The following is a 20,941-nucleotide window of genomic DNA, read 5'->3' as shown; positions in this document are numbered from 1 at the left end:
TGGACTAGAAAACTGCAGCATTTTTCACCCGTTGACATTTCCAGGCTGTTTTCAAGGGCAGTCTCCCTAGAGGGGAGCACATTCTGCAGAATACCCTGACATGGTTACAGTGACCAAGTATGCCTTCAACAGGAAAGGGAGCTTCAACACGCAGAGGCACTATACCTCCAAATACCAGTTACTAAGGACAGCTGATGCCTCCACTGTGTCACATTTGCTGGTTTCCTAGAAGCATTCAGCCGGCCACTGTTGTAGGCAGCATGCCAGACTAGATGTCCACTTTTGTCTGAGCAAGCCGAACTGCCCCAGGACCAGTCTAGTCCAGCATCTTGCTTGGAACAGTCCCGAGCCAGGTGCTTCCAGGAAACAGAGAAGCAGGGCCTGAGTGAAGACAACCCGGCTGCCTGCTCTCCAGCAACTGGAATTTAGAGGCATCCTGTCTGCAACATGGAGGTTCTCTTGAACAATCATAACTGGTAGCCTAGCAGTTGACTTGACCCTGGATTTGTCTGATTGTTCCATATGTTTAATTGTGCGTTGTGTCAGTGGCGTAGCGTGGGTTGTCAGCACCCGGGGCAAGGCAAGTAATTTGCGCCCCCTAACCCGTGGATTTGCGCCCCCTAACCCTAACCCCCAGATGTTGCGCCCTGTGCGGCCAGGCCCCCCTGCACCCCCCACGCTACGCCACTGCGTTGTGTGAAACACTGCTTGTGCCTTTTTGTATGGAGGTAGTCTCTGACACAAAACAGGGTATGTGAATATAATACTGCACGGGGGATGGGTGACCAGCACTACCAGCTCCATCCAGGGAATCCTCCCACTTGCCATATTGTTGTCCTTACCATGTTACGTATTAAGTTTCTGCACTGCTTCTGAGCCCAAAATGAGGCTTTCAGAGCAGTTAGCAGTGTACCAATTTGCAAAAAATGCAACACGTTTGTCACTGATCCCTTTCAGCTAAGCAGCAACTGAAGCAGCATCAGCACCCGAGGATGCCTATCTAGTCGTTGTTGCGGCCCAAACTGCCTTCCGCACGAGGCTTGCCGCGCTGCAGAAGCGTGGCAGATGCCTGCGCGCCTGGGCTGCGATCTCTCCTGCCACGCGGGGGTGGCTCCTCTGGTTTTGTCGCCTGCCCGGTCCTTTCAAGGAAGCCGCCTCGCAGTTCCCTTCCGGCATCCCGGGGAAGCGCACGGGAGCAGCCGGTGCGGGTCTGCTTCGCGGGGCTCCTTCGCGTGGGCACCTCGCCGCCGTGCGCCCTCGCCCGCCGCTCTCCTCTGCGCCTTTGCGCGCTTGTTTTTCCGAGAGCCGCTCCCTTGTGCTTGGCCAGAGCCTGCCAGGTGGCACCAGGGATCCCAGGAGCGTCGCTGGGTTGGAGTGGCTCTGGCGGCATGTGTTTAGTTTAATTATCCAGTCAGCTGGTGTGGGGATCGAGGAGCAGCAGCAGCAGCAGCAGCTCCGCTCTGGTGCTGAATCCTCCTCCTGTCGCAGCAGCAGCAGCGAGCGCACGCCAAATGTATTCCGAGCAGCCCGGAGCACATGGAGCCGAAGGGAGGCGAGGGAGCCTTGCAGGGGCGGCATGCTAGCCCTCAGGTTGCCGCTGCTGCCGCCGCCCAGCCCACGAGCGCGCTTGTCTAGCTGGAAGCCGGCCAGGTAAGGGCAACAGCCCCGTGGAGAGGCGTCCGCGTTCCTCTCGCTTCCGACTGTTGGGTGTCCTTCATCCAAGACCTCTCTCCCGCCGGGCGCTCTCCATTGGCTGCAAGGCGGGAGGCAGCGAGGAGGACCCTCGGCGCCTCTTATCTCTGTTTATGTAACCGTGCAAACCAGAGGCAATGTCCAGCTGCAGAGGGACAGCTCGATCTCGCCAGCGACAGGCTGCTTTGCCTTCAGCATTGAAGCTGGCGTTCACTGCAGGCTGAACTTTGGTAGTTTGCTCCTTCTTGCCTCCCTCCCCCCTCCCTTCTCTCTCTCTCTCTTTTTCTCTCGTATTCAGTAGTGCTGCGTAGTTTCTGGAGAATGCTGTTAAGTGCAAACTTGCCCATTTCAGCAGTGACCTTGAAAATCAGCGTATAAAAGTTCAAATTGGTCATACTTGGCACGGATACTCTCTGCACGTTGCTTGCAGAAGTAGGCACACGGTGGGGTTTTTTTGGGGGGGCGTGGGGGAGACCCTTAAGGGGGAAAGCAAGTCAGAGGGGGAAAGAGTTCTTGGAAGGGGGGAAGCCCTTCTGAGCCGGCTAATCATTGACAAGCACTAAAAGCAGAAGAAAAAAGTTAATTATTTCAGATTGTTTTCTCCTAATAAGCTGCCGCACAATAGCAAGGAAGTCTTTCCTCTGGTGGAAATTAATTTGCTGCTGTTGTATCAGCAAGTTCTAAACAATTGCTGAGTGAGGAATGTTGGACTCCGTGATCTGGCTTGAGGCTCGAGAAATGTTGAAGGCACATTTTAAAAGCACGCAGTAAAAAAAAAAAAGGCAGGGGGAGTGGTCTTACTGTTTTTGATCACTTTAGTGGATTATCAGCACTGTGCTTTTTGGCTGAGGACTTAGAAGCACCGTGAGCAAGTCTGCCCGTAACAGCCAAAACGTACCGCTTGCGTTATGCTAACGTGTCTCTGACAGAGTTCCACGTGCTGGGAAAGCAGAATTGGCACAAATAGCTGTATGTAACAGTTGCTACACAGCATGCAGTGGAAGTGCACGGCTGGATATAGCTGCACCAAAGCAATGATTTGTTCCAAACTTGGAACCATGAGTGCCTGCAGTCTGATAAGATGCATTAATATGTGTGCGCCATATTGTGTAGCAGTTTAGCTTGTGTGCGGTTTTGCATTAGGCTTGCGCCCTTTTGATGCACAATGCAGACCTTCACAGATGTGCTTAGATGGCTGGTGGTTTGCATGGTTTCCTGCTGGCAATCGTATGGCGGTGAAATGGTGCATGGCGTCCAGTGGTGCTGAAACCTTTTGCTCCTGTTTAGCTCTCCACTTCCACCCCTCATTTTTAACTTTTGTGCAAAAAGCTCCTGTACCGCACTGTACAAACGTTCCTGTGCCTGGCCTGGAGATGAGACTCAAGTGCCCTTTTCCCTGACCGCTGTGTTGCTGCTGCTCTTTCCCTGTGAGAACTCCCTTTTTTAAAAAAAGTGCATTTGTGCCATTGGACCCATTCCAGAAAAGGTAATTTTTGAGCAGAAGTTAAGTCCAGCTGCTTTTACTGTATTATCCCTGTCTTAAGGTTCTCCTACTCCCAGCATGGACACACAGCACTACGTCTATTAAGTTTTGTCTAGATGCATGGTTACGATGCATAGATCACTGTTAGTTTGGAGATAGAAAATTCAAGATGCTCTGCAGGTGTGGGAGGCAGAGGCTTGTGTGTACGAGGAAACGAACAAAGATTTGTACTGGAACCAGGATGGGCAAAATGAGAATGACTTTGGACCTATGGAGCAGCATTGTAACGAGTCAGATCCTTGGTTCTCCTAACCCAGTACATTCTCTCATCTGGCAGCAGCTTTCCAATAGCTTTTTCTAAATGGAGGCCAGGGGTTGACTCCTAGGCACGTTCAGATGACTTGCACTGGCTTATGGGCTCCCCCTGAAAAGTCGTCCTATTAAGTTGCCCCACCCTGAGTGAGAAAATTGGTCATTGGACATTAAATATGGCACCAGTGGCAACGAACACCCTGAATTGTGGGTGGGGAACCAAATGTTGTTGGACTCCAGCCTGGCAAATGGTCGGGGATGGTGGGAATTGTATTCTGGCAATGCCTGGAAGGCCAGAGGCTTCTTAACCCTGCCCCAAATCCATTTCTCCATTCTCCTGCTCTGCTTCCTCTTAGTTGCGGAGGTTATTATTATGAGGTTTGAAAGCGAGAGGTTCTTCGTTGTGGTGCTGCCTCTTTTGAAGTGTTTAACCAAAGAGGGATTTTGTTTGTTTCATTATTATCCTTTCTTTTCTCCAGCATGGAAATTAAGGCAGTGTAGGTCTGTTTCCAGGCAATCTGCTTGGCTTCGTTGTTGCCTTATTCATTACGCAGTCCAGTCAAAACAGTCGTCTTAAGGAAGGCCTTTTTGAATGTCTGAGTCCTTTGTTTTCTGCGGCAGCTCCTGCTGTTTTTCCTTTATCATCTTGGTTTGCTTAAGGAACTGTTTCTTTGTCTTATAAATTGCATGTTTCTGGGGTTATTTAATAGACAGGAGCCTAACACATTTGATAAATAAATAAATGAAAGCGAGGCTACAATAAAGCTTGCATTGAAAGCAGAGAACCTTTGCCAGAGTGGGGGAGATGTACCTGTATGTTGCCAACACACATATGTTCCAGCTCTTCTTCAAGTTCTCAACCAACTACGTATCCAGCAGTAACTACCCTGGAGAGAAAGCACACATCTATACTACCAAAGTAGGGACGCAGGTGGCACTGTGGGTTAAACCACAGAGCCGAGGGCTTGCCGATCAGAAGGTCGGTAGTTCGAATCCCCGCGACGGGGTGAGCTCCCGTTGCTCAGTCCCAGCTCCTGCCAACCTAGCAGTTCGAAAGCACGTCAAAGTGCAAGTAGATAAATAGGTACCACTCCGGCGGGAAGGTAAACGGTGTTTCCGTGCGCTGCTCTGGTTCGCCAGAAGTGGCTTAGTCATGCTGGCCACATGCTGTACACCGGCTCCCTCGGCCAATAAAGCAAGATGAGCGCCGCAACCCCAGAGTCAGTCACGACTGGGCCTAATGGTCAGGGGTCCCTTTTACCTATACTACCAAAGTAAAATAGCTTTTATGTTTTCATTCCTCTTAAACGGGAAGCCTGGGAACAGAGATTTGGTGAAAATGTTAGGAATTTTGCATTCTTTGCAGCCTCACAAAACTGCACCTATTAGTGTGCATTAAGAGAATCATGGTATCTTACACCTGTTTCAAACCAGTTGAAGTTGTGTAGTGTAAACAGACACAAGCAGCACAATTGCCTCTCTGTGGCTAATACCCAGTGTGAAAGTGCTTCTGAAGTAGGTATGGGGGGGAGAGAGGGGGGAGATGTTAAGAATATATAGTTCAGGCTTTGCATTTAAGTTCTTTGTTTAATGTCCTTTTTGCACTATAAATTTCAGTACTTTGGACTCCTGTGTGTGGACTCTCTTTTTCTCCCATCTCGCCACAGCGAGCCATTTGTTCCTGCAAAAATGAGGCCATGCTTTCTTGGCCTGTGATGTTTATGAACTGCTGCGTGTGCCTGTTCAACTGCTTTTTAAAAAACTGGCAGAGATGCCAGTGATACCTTGGAAATCCTCTCAGGTTGGTCTGATCTAGCCTCAGTTTGGAAACTCAAGTGAATGATCATCATTTGCCTTGAGAGTTCTCCCTTTTCTGGACCATCTTAATGGTTTCCAGAAACAGTGTGAAATGAAAGCTAGGATCGGTGTTTCCTGCTCTCTGCTCCTCAGTTTTTAAAGTTGTGCTTCACATTCTGTCCTGTGAGCATATTTGTGCTAAATCCATTTGACTTCCCTTATTTTTCCAGCAATGACATTAGAACCCAAAGGTTGTCCAAAGGGCACAGGATGATGCAATCACCAGTTCTCCTTTCTTCCTTTGCAGAAAGGAGTCGCTTTCCAGCATGATGATGATCTCAGGAGTATGGTGCTTGGAGAGCTCCCCCGCTTCTCTTAGCAGTAACACATTGATAATGTTTTCTGTGGCTTGTCGTGAACAAGCTTGATGGATTCCTAATATGCTAACTTTCAGTTCCCATAAGCATAATAGCAACTTCAAGCTGCATGTGGAGAAGGATAAAGTGAATTGCTAGCCGTGTGATGATTTGCCTATAATGTTTGTTAAGTGTAGCCCTTCTCCCATAAGGATCCTTCTGTTGACCCTGGGGCTTCGTTAGCAGAGAGTGCTTGGTCTCACATAGTCCCACTGTGTGTCACTTCCTAGACCAGGAATGTGAAAAACCTGATATTTTATTTCCATGGAATTTTCTGCGTCACCTCTTAACTCCAACAGCCTCAGAGACATATGGAATGTCCATGGAGTTTCTTGGCTGTCCTTCCCTTTGTGTCCTTATTCTCCCCATCACCACCACTGAAAAAACCCTCCACTGTTGCACAGATTGTTGCACATTATAGCCACAAGCTAGTGCACATGGGTGCGCATTTTACATTGACAAATGAGTGCCACGGTTTCTGTTTTGATGAATTGCCTTTCATGCATAAGCACATGTGCAGTTGTGCCTGTGTAGAAGAGAAGAACAAAGTTGAATTAGCAGGCCAAGCACTTGTTTGTAGGCTAGGGGATAGGAAGCATGTGGCCCTCCAGATGTTGCTGGACTACAATTCTCATCATCCCTGACTGGCTGGGGCTGTTGGGAGTTGGAGTCCCACAATATCCGGAGTGTCACAGGTTCTCCAACCCTGACGTGGACCATTGTGGCAAGGATAGGGTCTGGAAGTGATTGCTTTGGTTGCTTAGGCTGGATGTGAGTCTTTGCCCACATACACCCCAATCCAGTTCTGCTTGTGTGTGGCTAGTTGTGGAAGCAAATGCACATCCCATTAAGAGTAATGCAGTGCTGAGGACATTTGGTCTCAGATGTGCATTCGTAAAGCATTCAGCCCGTGATACCCCCCCAACAGCTTCAGTATTCGGCTGCCAATTAATTCTCCTCCCAAAAGGAAAATAAATTGGATAATCAGAGCGCAGGAAGACTTCAGAAAACTGTCTGCATCAGTGCATTGAGAAAATGTGCATTAGAAATTGAACTGGTTGGATTGCTGCAGGATCTCTGTCTTGGGCTTTCTCCCCAGGTATCCAGGCAGCAAGAAAGTCCATACCTTTCTCCCACTTGTCATCTTGGAAGAGCAGAGAGCTACTTAGCCAGCAAGTCTGTCAGCTAAGAAATTGATTGGAAAATATTGTAGGCCAAGAACCTGCTTTGAATTAAATATGTGGGCTCCTCTATGAAACAAGGGGCATTGAATGTGGTGTGCTGTTGTGAGTTTGGTCAACACCCCTTGTTGTTGTTGTTTAGTCGTTTAGTCGTGTCCGACTCTTTGTGACCCCCTGGACCAGAGCACGCCAGGCACTCCTGTCTTCCACTGCCTCCCGCAGTTTGGTCAGACTCATGTTTGTGGCTTCGAGAACACTGTCCCACCATCTCTTCCTCTGTCGTCCCCTTCTCCTTGTGCCCTCCATCTTTCCCAACATCAGGGTCTTTTCCGGGGAGTCTTCTCTTCTCATGAGGTGGCCAAAGTCTTGGAGCCTCAGCTTCAGGATCTGTCCTTCCAGTGAGCACTCAGGGTTGATTTCCTTCAGAATGGAGAGGTTTGATCTTCTTGCAATCCATGGGACTCTCAAGAGTCTCCTCCAGCACCATAATTCAAAAGGATCAATTCTTCGGCGATCAGCCTTCTTTATGGTCCAGCTCTCACTTCCATACACCCCTTAATTAGTATTAGTGGAAATATTGCATCAAAACATGTTACCTAACTCACTTAAGGTGAAACAATTGGCATAGTAGAGCATCTAAGAATCTGAGCTGTGCATCATGACACCCTTGGTTCAAACCTTGCTTTTGCCATGAGCTCACTCAGTGCCCTTAGGAAAGCCTCAGTTTGCCTTCACGCCACCTACAATATGGGGGCAATTATACCTGTCCTAGTTCCATAGACACTGTAAGCAGTGCTTTCTTTTCTAGAGAAACAGGTGTCAGTACTCACCACGAAGCTGTCACAGTAAGTGTCACACTTTTTAACCACAAAAGAGTTGTCGGTATTGCGTACCCCTTAAGTACCTCCTGAAAAGAAAAGCACCGATTGTAAGGATTATTGAGATAATGCGTGTATCTCAGGAGGACTCTAAAAGTGCTCTTATAAATTCTTATTATTTTTAATATGGTTGCTCTTTATAGTGAGGCACACTGTGGATTCTTTTTGGTTATGTATTACAGGCTCTCTGTTGGACTTTCTTCACCAACCAAGTTTGTGCAGCGACTGGGGCGATGGGATAAAAACTTGCCCGCAATATCTTTGTTTACTTTTATTTTTAAATAATCGTCAAACAGCTGCAACTCTACACCAGCCAGCAGAATACCAAGCAGTTGGTCAGCTTAAATACAGTTTTCAAAATAATCCATTACCCTATCACATCACTGCATTCGGTGCAGCAGGTAAACTCCCCCTGCTATTTAGTTAAATTGTTAAGATACTACAGGTGTGTTGAATTGTTAAGAGCTCACAGATGTGCCGCCATGCAGGTTATAATTACAAATACACACCTCTGAGTAGCACCACTGACCACATCAATATTAAGAAAACCCAACACTCTCCAATTGCAGGATCTGTACCTTTTATGCCATTGGCCCAGGCCTGTGGAATAGTCTGCCAGTAGATGCCTTCTGTGCCAACTTTTAAAAGCCTGCTGAAAACTTTTCTATTCTGTCAGGCCTATGCAGGCAATTACGAACCTATCTCCCACAACTGATCTTTGTTTTTAGCTTTCTCTGCTTTCATTACATGGCTTCATCTTATTTTTGGTGTTGTAAACTGCTTTGATATACAGTGGTACCTTGGTTCTCAAACTTAATCTGTTCCGGAAGTCTGTTCCAAAACCAAAGCGTTCCAGAACCAAGGCACACTTTCCCATAGAAAGTAATGCAAAATGGATTAATCTGTTCCAGACTTTTAAAAACAACCCCTAAAACAGCAATTTAACATGAATTTTACTATCTAACGAGACCATTGATCCATAAAATGAAAGCAATAAACAATGTACTGCAGTCACACAATCAATCAGTCAGTAGCTGAACTGGGTTCCACACAGTCACAAAAGCAAAAATAAGAGCCACAAAAACGCAAATTAAATAGCAAAAACAGGCAGACCTCAGCGTAACACTCAAAACGGAAGTGTGATGGAGCATGTTCGGCTTCCAAAAAAAGTTCTGAAACAGGAATACTTACTTCTGGGTTTGCAGTGTTTGGGTTCCAAGTTGTTTGAGTACCAAGGCGTTTGAGAACCAAGGTACCACTGTATTTTTGTGATATAGGGGTATATAAATATTTTTATGAATGAATGTGATGCCTGCCTGTGGGGTCAGGGGGACAGCACCAAACACCCAGAACCAAGTGGTCTTTGATATTGCAACTTCACCCTAAGAACCCAGGCTTCTAAAGTGTGATACCCCCAAGGGACACTGTCATGTGTTGCCTCTTGAGAGTCTTGCATTCAAACTACAGTAGCACCTTGGTTTGCGAACGATCTGGTTTGCATACGTTTTGGATTACAAACACGTCAAACCTGGAAGTGCGTGTCCTGGTTTGTGAACTGTCTTTGGATTACAACCCTTTTTTTTGGATTACGAACGATTTTTTTTGGAGGCCCCATTGGCGCCTGGAGATCGCAGTGGATTGTGGTTGATCGCTGGACGCTATTAGACCACGTGATTGTCTCTGCCCACTCCCCCCTCGCTCTGTCCCTCTGTCGCGTCAGTTGTGTGCTGTTTTCCCTAAAAAAGCTCAACAACTGGCCTCCCCCCAAAAAAACCACCACACATGCTCCTACTCCCTCCAATGACAATGAGTAGATCACTGCCAGTTTTTTTATACTGGGAGTAGATCCCAGTCTCTTGGGAGTTGGACGTGCCTGGTGTATAGCATCGCATTCAATGTAGTTGCCCATAATGTTTGAAGCGGGCCCAAGCCGATAGGTTGTTATACTTGTGAAGAGCTTGGCTTCCGACTTGATGTGGTCTCCTTCCAGATCCAGTTTTGAGTCTTTTCAAATGCAAACAAGGAGAATATACAGAATGTCCTTTTGACAAGTGTTCCCCCCAGGTAGTTCAGTTATCCAGGTAACTGTCAGATATGTTTGCACTCCTTCCTCTTGTGTTGAGATTTGTCTGGGCTGCTCTTGTTAGCTAAAGTCAGAGGATGTCTTCTATAATGCAGAAAAGAAAATAACAATTTTGGGGGGGGGGTGAGGGTATATTGGGAATTCCAAATAAAACCCACACGATCTACTCGTTAAAAAATTATTGGGCTGTATTCCATGTTGGTCCTACTCAGAGTAGGCTCATTGAAACTTATTATTTATTACATTTGTATACTGTCCTTCATCTGAATAATGGGCACGACTCATTTAGCTACATTAATTTCAATGTGTCCACTGTATAGGAAAGTTTTTACTGTTTGATGTCTTGTTGTTGTTGTTGTTGTTGTTGTTTAGTCGTTTAGTCGTGTCCGACTCTTCGTGACCCCCTGGACCAGAGCACACCAGGCACTTCTGTCTTCCACTGCCTCCCGCAGTTTGGTCAAACTCACGCTGGTAGCTTCGAGAACACTGTCCCACCATCTCGTCCTCTGTCGTCCCCTTCTCCTTGTGCCCTCCATCTTTCCCAACATCAGGGTCTTTTCCAGGGAGTCTTCTCTTCTCATGAGGTGGCCAAAGTCTTGGAGCCTCAGCTTCAGGATCTGTCCTTCCAGGGAGCACTCAGGGCTGATTTCCTTCAGAATGGAGTTTGAAGTCTTACTGTATTTCAATTTGTTGGAAGCTGCCCAGAGTGGCTGGGGCAGCCACCCAGTCAGATGGGTGGCATATAAATTATAAATTTGTTGTTTTTGTTGTTGTTACTCTGAGAGTAACTTGGTTGGATACAACTCATTGGAATTGTGCAGAATATATTGGCTGAAATCTATAGACATAGAATAAGTTAGGATGAAAGGAGTAATATTCTTTCCTGCTGGGCTCCAGATCTTGATATTTGGCTTCTCTCGTTTGTTTTAATTTGCTGCTGGGCTGTGATAAGGAGTGCAGAATACCATATGAATAAGCAAACTCCCAAGAGTTTACTGTCCGGCAGAGCCTGAGTCCATAAAGCCTGCAAGTAGCTAATTACCTTTTGGAGGCGGGGAAATGACATTCTCTTGAAAAATTATTGACATAATACTACACTTCAAAGTGAAAACCCCTTATTTTTGCAACTGTCTTTATGTCTGCGTAGCCCCTGCTAAATGAGTGTGAATTGCTGTTACGCAGTGTTGCAATGCTGTCTTATACTGCATCAAAGTACTTGACTGCTATCAGCGTGTGTGGGTAGAGTAGACAATCAGCCATTAATTGTTTTGCTCATCAAATACTCAACTTGCCTGTCGGAGATGTCAGCCTTTGACAAGTCAACCGGATCGATCACATGGCGTGTATTCTTCATTGTACGGGTGCCTCGCTCCCCACAAATTGCAGAATCCTGTTGAGCCAAACTCTGAGCTCAGCAGAGCCTGATTTGGTTTCCAAGATGTATCACTGAAACATGTGTGAAGGAATAGCAGGACACGGTTCCTCTGAGCACGTGCCAAATTCCATTCCTTTGTCGTTGAGCAACCGCAGCTAGATGTGGGATATGGCACTTGGGGAGGAGCCGCCCCCCCCCCCCCCCGGAAAGGAACCATTGCAGAAATTGTTCTTCCCTCCCTCCTCCTCCTTCTTCTGAGGCAGATTTAATCTTATCAGTGACTATGTAGACTGAACAAATGGTGGACGAAACCTGCTGAGCTTCATTCCATTCCGTTTACAGAAGCTCTTACTTTCCTGAGTGCTTGAGTTTGTCACTAATCGGTAGGCTTCTTTGGAGCCCATTTGCTCTCAAAAGCGAGAGAGATGTATGAAATTGAAATAATTGCAGCAAGTTAAGAACTATCAATTCCACCTCTTGAGACTTTTCTCGGGGCTGCCTAACTGCGGGAACTTGGGGAAGCTCTCACTCAATGCTGCTGAGTACAGATAATTTTCTTCGCCCGCCCACCCAAGCTGTCACGGTCCTTGAATGATGGTCTATCACAGCACAGCTTGGGGTTGAAAGAATGGGCTCTGAACACTCTGAAGGGGGCTTTGCGGAGAACCTGATAACCGGTCCTTGAGTTGCGGAGCACTTAGCAGGCTTTCCGTCTCCCCCACACGCCCCACACCTCTTCCCCTGTCCTTTTCATTACTGCTAGATGCAAAAAGCTTTGAAGCCAGACACAGTGCGAAGCTTATCCCACCTGTTTCCATCTACAGGAGAAGTCTCAGTGGGCTAGAATGGAAGTGGCACGGTCTCAGCCCCAGTGAAGATCTTGCATTTTTTTGTTGTTGCTCCCAGTCTATTCCACATCTGCATGAGCGGGGCTTAGGTTGCACAGACAGCGTTAAAGTGTGTGTGTGAGTGAGTGTGTGTGTAGGAGAGAGAGAGAGAGAGAGAGAGATACAACATGGGTAGGCAAACTAAGGCCCGGGGGCCAGATCCGGCCCAATCGCCTTCTCAATCCGGCCCGCGAACGGTCCGGGAATCAGTGTGTTTTTACATGAGTAGAATGTGTCCTTTCATTTAAAATGCATCTCTGGGTTATTTGCGGAGCCCGCCTGGTGTTTTCACATGAGTAGAACGTGTGCTTTTATTTAAAATGCATCTCTGGGTTATTTGTGGGGCATAGGAATTCGTTCATTTTTTAAAATAAAAATAGTCCGGCCCCCCACGAGGTCTGAGGGACAGTGGACCGGCCCCCTGCTGAAAAAGTTCGCTGACCCCTGAGCTACAACAAAGCCCAGGCAGCCTGAAAGTTGTGCATGGGATGCTACACTTGCACTCCTCAGGCACCTTCTCTTCAAATTTCTGCCACGGAGACTCCTGAGTTCCTGTAGTTTGCATCTGCTGTGTCCTAAAGGCTTAACAAGAGGCATCAGAGACCCACAACAGATCACCTCTGTGTTTTGCAAATAGCTGCCTCTCCCCTCTCCATTTTGGATCAAGCCCATCACGTGGGTGGGTGTAACTATCTGGCTTCTCAGAGCCGTCTTTCCTGCAGTTGGTGTTTGCTGCAGCTGCTCCTTCCCTTGGGTGGAATTTTGGGCTCCTTCCTTCGTAGTAATGTGAGTCGCTTGCAGCGCTGTGTTTACCTTGCTCTGCACACCTGCTTGTTTCCTTTACAGAGTTGACATCTAACTCCAGATACATAGATGTGGCACATTGGCACCAATGGAAGGAAGCGGAAAGCAACAGAGCACACATGTTTGACAACGATTTCGTTTGGGCGGGGAAGAGAGACAGCACTATGTAGCCCTTGAAGTTCCTATCAGAATTTAATAACTACTCTGATTATGCAACACTAGATCTATAAAGTAGTCCCAAGGGGAAACGTCAGTGCTTGCCAGTGGTTACCATGGTTACATCCAGTTCTTAACAAAGGAGGAACAAGTGTGAATTCAATTATTCTTATTTCAAATACTGTGCAGCAGCACTTATCCAAATGGCCTGTAGGACATAAAAACACATTTGGATAATTAGGAGTTCATATAATCAAGGGCTGGAGATCGTTTACATTAGCAGTATGTGGTGGCAATGGTAGCAGCAATGTAATAACCTGGCAGAAAGATGAAATTTAAAATAGCTAAGGCTCTGCTAAGACACAGACACATTTTATTTTATTTAAAACAATTTTTGTCGCTCAAAATCTCTTAAGCAGTGTAAAGGTAAAGGTACCCCTGACCATTAGGTCCAGTCGCGGACGACTCTGGGGTTGTGGCACTCATCCCACTCTATAGGCCAAGGGAGCCAGCGTTTGTCCGCAGATAGTTTTTCCAGGTCATGTGGCTAGCATGGCTCAGCCGCTTCTGGCGAACCAGAGCAGCACATGGAAATGCTGTTTACCTTCCCGCTGGAGTGGTACCTACCTACTTGCACTTTGACGTGCTTTCGAACTGCTAGGTTGGCAGAAGCTGGGACCTTAAAGTGGTATACAACAGCTAAAGAAGAAGAAAAATATATATGACAAAAATATGCAATAAAACCATCAGGACAGGCTACTAAAAACTGCAGTAAAAACTACAGCGGTACCATAAAGCATTATCACAAAGGAAAAAGGGCATGGTCCAACTTTAATCATCAGGAGGAACCTGAGAAAAAGGTGTGTGTTCAAATGACACCAGAAACTAGTAGCCTGAATGGTTTTTCCCATACAGCACTGAGGGAAAACATTCCAGAGAACATGGGCATTGGCAGAAAATGCCCTTCACAGGTCACAGCCATATGGTGGTCTATTAACACACGTTGCCACTAACAACAACATCCCTGATGATCTCAGCGACCTACCAGGTCTATATAGGGGCAGATAGTTATTCAGCTAACCAGGTCCTGTGCTTGTATGTGTAAATAACATATAAGCTATATATAAATAAAAATACCTTGTACATTTTGTCCTGAAGATAGTTCAGAGGCCTGGGTCCCAGGGCCTGCTTCAGTTTGCTGTCTCGTGCAGCTGCACCACATAGGCCAAAAAGTGTGTCCTGGGGTTCCTTAAAAGTCTGCAGGCAAACTTTTGCAGCCTCTTGAGGTCCTGGAGCTCTTGCCTCAGGTGCTCTGCTGTTTCATGCCTATCCCACCCCCCAAACATTGCTATTCAAAAGCAACCACATGGAGTATTCATGCACTGCCAGTCATGCTGCCCTAAATCTGCCTCTGTTTGAAGTGCTAGACTAGAGGAAGTTACTGTTGTCGACAGAGCTCTGTCATCTATTCTTCCTGGTTGTGGTTCCCAAGCTAAAGTCTTGTCTGTTTGGTTTGAGAGCTGAAGCTGCTTGTGACGGTTGCAACTGGTTATTCTGGAGGCAGCTGCTGCTGCAGAAATAGTCATCGCTCTGGTGGCCTCTTAAATCTCAACCATTATGGTGTTACAATATCTACCTTGGCAGAGAACTTGTGGGCGGTGGCAAGTACTGTACTCCGTTTTCTCAAGGGCTGCCATCTTGAAGTTTCTGGATCGCGTCTTCTCTCTTGCAAGCTTTGAATTGGAATCTGTCATCAGATCTGAGGTTCCAAACCTCCAGAATTTTAATCCTGACCGCTTGGGATTTTTGATGTTCTTGATAAACATCCATGCAACTGTTCAGATTATGCTTGAGATCCGAAAGTTGTGAATCTCTTTGAACTATCTGCATATAATTCGAAATTGCTGGGACAAGGGGAGGAGGATGTATGCAGGTCTATTTTGTTAATCGAGGCAAAGGCTCGGAAATCATTAACCTGGAATTGAACCAGTTGACTCAGTTTCAGTGAACTATTCAGCGTAAGCCTCAAGAATCTGATGATAATAGATAATTGTTGACATGGCCACTTTGCACGTGTGTATTCTGCCTCCTGATGCTGGCTGGTAACAGCAGATGGGAGGAGACAGGGTCAAAAATGCCCACGGCTGGCAGATAAGGCTTTCAGGAATTCATTTAGAATGGCAAGTATATGTGATTAGCAACAGATGGCACTTGTGGAGAGGTGGGATGGGCAGCATAAGAAGTAGGGGAAGCAAGCTGAGCCTGAACACGTGTGGAGCTTGGATAATTCACTGTTTGGGAGCTTTCTTTTGCATATCCTGCGAACGTGTTTCAGGTCGTCAGGATGGTGTCAATTTCATGTAGAAGAGGAGCTAAAGAGAAAGCAGGGCCTTGAAGACAGGTGAGGGCAGCAGAGGATGTTGAAGTCCAGGTTCTATTCCATCCTAAGCTAGAACTCTTGCCAGATGTGGTTGTTTCTGCTTTCATTGAGCCTCTATTTAGATAAGAAGAAGTAGGTGCTGGCCATACCTTCATTGTCGAAGTCAGTGAAGAAGCTTTGCAGGTGAAAACATGTCCCCTCTTATAGCAATGAGTGGTTTCCAAACTTTTGGGGACCACTGCTCCCTTGATTCCATAAACTTATTCCCAGTGACCCCACCCTTCCCTATAAAAAGCATTATTCAGAATAGCAGTTTGCATGACCCAGTAAGGAAAACAACAACACAATAAAATCCAAAGCACTAACAATTAATTGCACATTTATTCAAAATCCAGTTGAAACTATTTAGATTAATTAATTCAACAAAATGGATTAAATTGATTCAGTGATACCAGCTTTTCAAAGTCTGATAGTCATTTACACCTCTAGTGGGTCCCTGCCAGTGCCCCCTTGGTAATCCCTCTGTTCCCCACTTGGGAACCGCTGCATAATAGTATGTGAAGCAGGGGCTGAATACATAATATTTTCTATAGGTTTTCCCCCCTCATAATGAAAACGGATGCAGCTGAAAGCTCTTCCATGGATACATCATTGTCTCAAAACCACCAAGAGTCTTCTTGAACCTTAATGGGCTAACAATTGCATGCCTTAATCTCACAGACAGCAGGGGGCATTTCATAGCATGATTTGGTATGCAGGTGGTACTTTGAGTAACCATAGAGCAGGGATAGATGATTATTTCTGCTGAGGACAACTTTCCCTCTGCTAAGAGCCAGATGCTGGCAGTTGACAGAGCCAGGGCCAATTTTGGGCAGAGAAGTGTTGATGGACAAAAGTGTTCTAGATTACCTAGTCTAGAACAAAGACCGCTCTGCTTCAGTTTCCACCATGGCTCCACCGGATTACAATTCCCAGTCGTAGCCAGGGTCACACCACACCATGCATTTAAAGTTTATGGCTTCCCCCATAGAATCTTGGGAACTGTAGTTTACCATATTCAAGTAGGTAGCCTTGTTGGTCTGATGCAGTTGAAATAAAAATGAAAAAATGAAAAAATTAAACAACTGCATTTCTCAGGATCCTGTGTAGGAAGCCATGTGTGTTGCTTGTGCTTTGCATATATGGTTTGGATGTGACCCACATTTGCTCAGAAGTAAACCCCACTGGGTTTGATGGGGTTGCTCTCAGAGGAATATACAAGAGGGCCCTTTAATAAACCTGGAGGAGCAAAGGAAGGAATTATAGTGGGATGGAAGGTGGCGGCAGATTCAGGAAGCATTGAGGAGCACATGCGTTAGGTTGGCCAACACATGGAAGGGCTTTGTAGACCATCTTACCCAACCTCCAATACAAGAACTCCAGAGCTTGAGCAGCCCTCACAGATGGTTGTCCAGCCCCTCTTTCAAGACCTCCAGAAAGGGCAAGCCCTCTCACATCTAAGTAATTGCTTCCATTGTTGAACTGCTTTTACCATCCAGAGGTTTCTCTTCACATTTAACCAAAACCCACCATCTTGCAACTTAAGCCCATAAGAGCTAGCCCTGCCCTTTGGAGCAGCAGAAATGCTCTATCCTCGTGGTGTTGAGTCCTGTGCAGCTGCAGAACAAGGGGTGCTCCATCGCTTCAAACAGATAAAACCTTTCATCTGTGCTGCAGAAAAAAACTGCTGGTATACAAGGCTGGCTCCATGTTGCTGACCACTACAATATGTATCTGTGCAGTGACCGTAAAAAGGGGTGTTTGGTGGCATTAGTTGTTTTTACAAGCTGGGGTACTGAGGAAAAGATGAAATTCAGTGAAGAGATGCACTGTTTAAACCAGACAGACCTAACCTTGACTTACCTTTTTGAAAGGGAGTTTTTCTTGCTCGCCATTCAGCTTTCAAACGGTGCCTTCATTTCCCTTAACCTTGCTACCAGCTTGTCTTTTTCCCAGTGTTTTTTTTTTTAAGGCACCTGATTGCCAAGAATGTTATTTTTATTTCAATCATTGCAAATTTTGGACAAAATGGATTGTTTCAAGAAGTGGCAGAGAGACATTTCTAGATTTGTCTGGCAGGGCAAGAAGCCCAGAATAAAATTTAAAATATTAACTGATGCAAAGGATAGAGGTGGATTTGCCCTGCCAGACCTTAAACTTTATTATGAATCAGCAGCATTTTGCTGGTTGAAAGAATGGCTGCTTCTTGGGAACACAGACATTTTGGATTTAGAAGGTTTTAATAATGTTTTTGGGTGGCATGCATATTTGTGGTATGACAAGGTTAAAGCACATAAAGCATTTAAAAACCATATTGTCAGAAGAGCACTGTTTAATGTCTGGACAAGATATAAAGACTTACTTGAAAATAAAACCCCAAGGTGGTTATCACCGATGGAAGCGAAGGCTCAGAAAAAGCTCAATATGGAGGCCAAATGGCCAAAATATTGGGAGATTTTGGAACAGGAGGGTGACAAACTGAAACTGCAGAGTTTTGAGAAACTAAAAGATAAAGTGCAAGATTGGCTTCATTATTATCAAATAAGGGAGGCTTATAACTTGGACAAAAAAATTGGCTTCCAGGTGGAAAAATCAAAATTGGAAACAGAATTGTTAGATCCCAAAACTAAGACATTATTAAGAATGTATAACTTGCTGTTGAAATGGAATACTCAGGATGAAACGGTTAAATCTGCTATGATAAAATGGGCACAAGATGTTGGACATAACATAATGTTTGCTGACTGGGAACAGTTGTGGACCACAGGTATGAAATTCACGGCATGTAATGCCTTAAGAGAGAATATTATGAAAATGATATACAGGTGGTACATGACACCAGTCAAGCTTGCAAAAATATACCATTTGCCCGATAATAAGTGTTGGAAGTGTAAAGAAAATGAAGGTACATTCTTTTACCTTTGGTGGACGTGCCCAAAGATTAAGCCTTTCTGGGAAATGATCTATAATGAAATGAAAAAGGTATTTAAATATACCTTCCTGAAGAAACCAGAGGCCTTTCTCCTGGGCATAGTCAGCCAATTGGTGCCAAAGAAGGACAGAACTTTCTTTATGTATGCAACAACAGCAGCAAGAATACTTATCGCAAAGTATTGGAAGACACAAGATTTACCCACCTTGGAAGAATGGCAGATGAAAGTGATAGACTATATGGAATTGGCGGAAATGTCTGGCAGAATCCGAGACCAGGGAGAAGAGTTGGTGGAAGAAGATTGGAAGAAATTTAAAGACTATTTGCAGAAACATTGTAAAATTAATGAATGTTAAAATGATGTAGGATTGAAATGAGATGGCTTTAGTAACAAAGTTAAAAGAATATGTAAAAAAAGATTGATAATTAGATGAAAATATGAAGTTCAATATGTTAAGATACAGAGTTAAGATAAAAACAAAGAGGGTAAGGATTTGTTGAATTAACTATGCAAACTGGAATACAAAAAAGGGAGGCGTGAGGAGGTCAAGGAAACAAGCAAACGAGCTTAAAGATATAAAAAAAATGGATTTGTTTTTAACCTTTTCTACTTACTTCTTTTTTGTATTTTGTATTTTCTTTTTTTATGTATTTTTGTATTTTTGTATTTTTTCTCTTTTTTCTTGTCTTCTTTTTATTCTGTTAATTTTTGCTTTTTGTAAAATCCTAATAAACATCTTATTAAAAAAAAAAATGTCTTGAGCGCATCCTGGCCACAGAGCGAAGCTCTTTGTGGTCGTGAGTCGGCGACTTCTTCAGTGGCAACCAAGTTGTCATCGGCCAGGTGTGCCTGCCATCCCTGAATGAGCGGATGTTCTTAGTGTCTCAGCTGCAGCAGTGCTGAGGTTGGCTGTGGAAAGAATGAATGCTTGACTTTGGGAAGGAGTGTTGCTGTGTTCAGCTGACTGCCACAAACCAACTAATGAGAGAGGTGATATTGAACCAAACTGTGTCTGCAAAAGAGGCTATCTGCAGTGGGAAAAGAATCTGCAACTATGCAAACATGAAGGAGACTGGCTTTTGCAAGTGGAAGATCAGCCAGGTGGGAAGTGTTTCGATGTTAACAACAAACGCGTGTTTTTAATGCCACTTTCCTGGTTATAAATTTGTCTGTGTGTGTCATTTCCATAAGCACAACTCTAGTAATGAAACCATTTGGCATGCAGAAGGGAAACAGCTGCTATAAAGAAGTAGATTTGAATTTCCAATGACTCCATAATGAGTAACAGGGAATCAGATGCTCTCCTAACATGAAGAGAAGATGTTTATAATAGTTTGAAGCACTTTGCTTGCTTCCAGAGTGGTGCCTTTAGTACTGCTGAGGCATTGCATTTCACAATTAGCTGGAAGTGAAATTAAATGGAGGCTCAACATAGCACTTAATATAGCACTATATTATCCAGGAGTGCCCTCCTCCATGCTCACGATCCTGCTTTAATGTTTACTCACTAGTAAGTTGCATTCAGCAAAGGTCCTTTTAGAGTGATGTCTTCCTGGTAGGAGAGAAAGCTTAATTGCTTGTTGCCTTGTATTATTTATTTTTAAATTGGGGTTAATTTTTATATTTTTATAGTGGAAAGTGCTATTTAAAAAAAAAAGAGGAAGCCAATAATTAATCACAAGTAGAAAAAGGTAATTAAAACTGAGGGGGAGGGGTCATGACAGACACACACACACACACACAATTTGGAGACAGTGGATAGAGAAGAAAGTACTCCAAACAGGATACTTTTAATTAAAGGTACAGGAACCCTTAAGAACATCAGTGCTGAAATGCTACAAATAGATCTGAAAATCCACAGAACAATTTGGAATTCAATGGACTGCAATGTTTTGATAATGGTGTCCTGATTCTCCATAGAAAGTGAGCAAATGATGCAAAAGGTGCGAGTGTGGAAGCGACCTTTGACTCTGTCTCCTGTGGTTTTAGATGTTTCAGAAACATTTGGGTGAAAGGCAGAATCTCCAGGCTTGAAGCTGAGATAATGCAATTCTGAGTCAAAGGAAGCGGGAGCTCATGATATTTCCTTGGAGATCTAGGTATTTGTCTTGTGTCAGTCAAACTGGCTTTATGGTGCTCTGTCAAAATTATCCCCTTGTGCAGTAATGAATGCAAAGGCTGCTGCCAGGCCAGCCACTTTGCTCATTTGTAGAACTTGGTGGCTAATCAAACATTTTTTTTCGTCCTGTTCCTTTTTTGATCAGTAAATGTCACAGCGGCTGGATCATGCTGTCCTTTCATATTGGACGTGCCATCCACTCGCAATCTAGAATGTTAATGCGAAGCTTTATTCTGTTATGTTGTTATAATGTCTGGGTGTGCTAATGTTGACCCAATTTCCCTGAGTTGGTGAGGTTCATTTGGCAGCATCAAGAAACGGTGTCTTTAGTGTCAATGGCGGAATACTCTGCCCATGGAGATTCAGCGGGCACCTTCTGTTTCCGCCTTCAAACACCAGCTCAAAA

General features: G+C 45.0%; 1 protein-coding gene across 6 annotated transcripts in view; it reads left to right on the top strand.

The window, feature by feature from the left end:
• Window positions 1–20,941, top strand: part of NCOA1 (nuclear receptor coactivator 1) — a 281,772-nt gene that overhangs the window by 145,673 nt on the left and 115,158 nt on the right. Inside the window, exon 1 of one of the 6 annotated variants that reach the window (XM_083604771.1) lies at window positions 1,240–1,650. The exons of the other annotated variants lie outside the window; for them this stretch is intronic. The gene's annotated coding sequence lies outside the window, so the exon portion shown is untranslated. Of the gene's footprint in view, window positions 1–1,239; window positions 1,651–20,941 lie in introns of those variants that run through there. 6 annotated transcript variants of the gene reach the window in all.

The sequence above is a fragment of the Podarcis filfolensis genome, assembly GCF_964270895.1.
Source record: "Podarcis filfolensis genome assembly, chromosome: 3".
NCBI lineage: Eukaryota > Metazoa > Chordata > Lepidosauria > Squamata > Lacertidae > Podarcis > Podarcis filfolensis.
The sequence above is the reverse complement of the archived record's forward strand: the minus strand, read 5'-3'. Positions and strand labels throughout refer to the sequence as shown.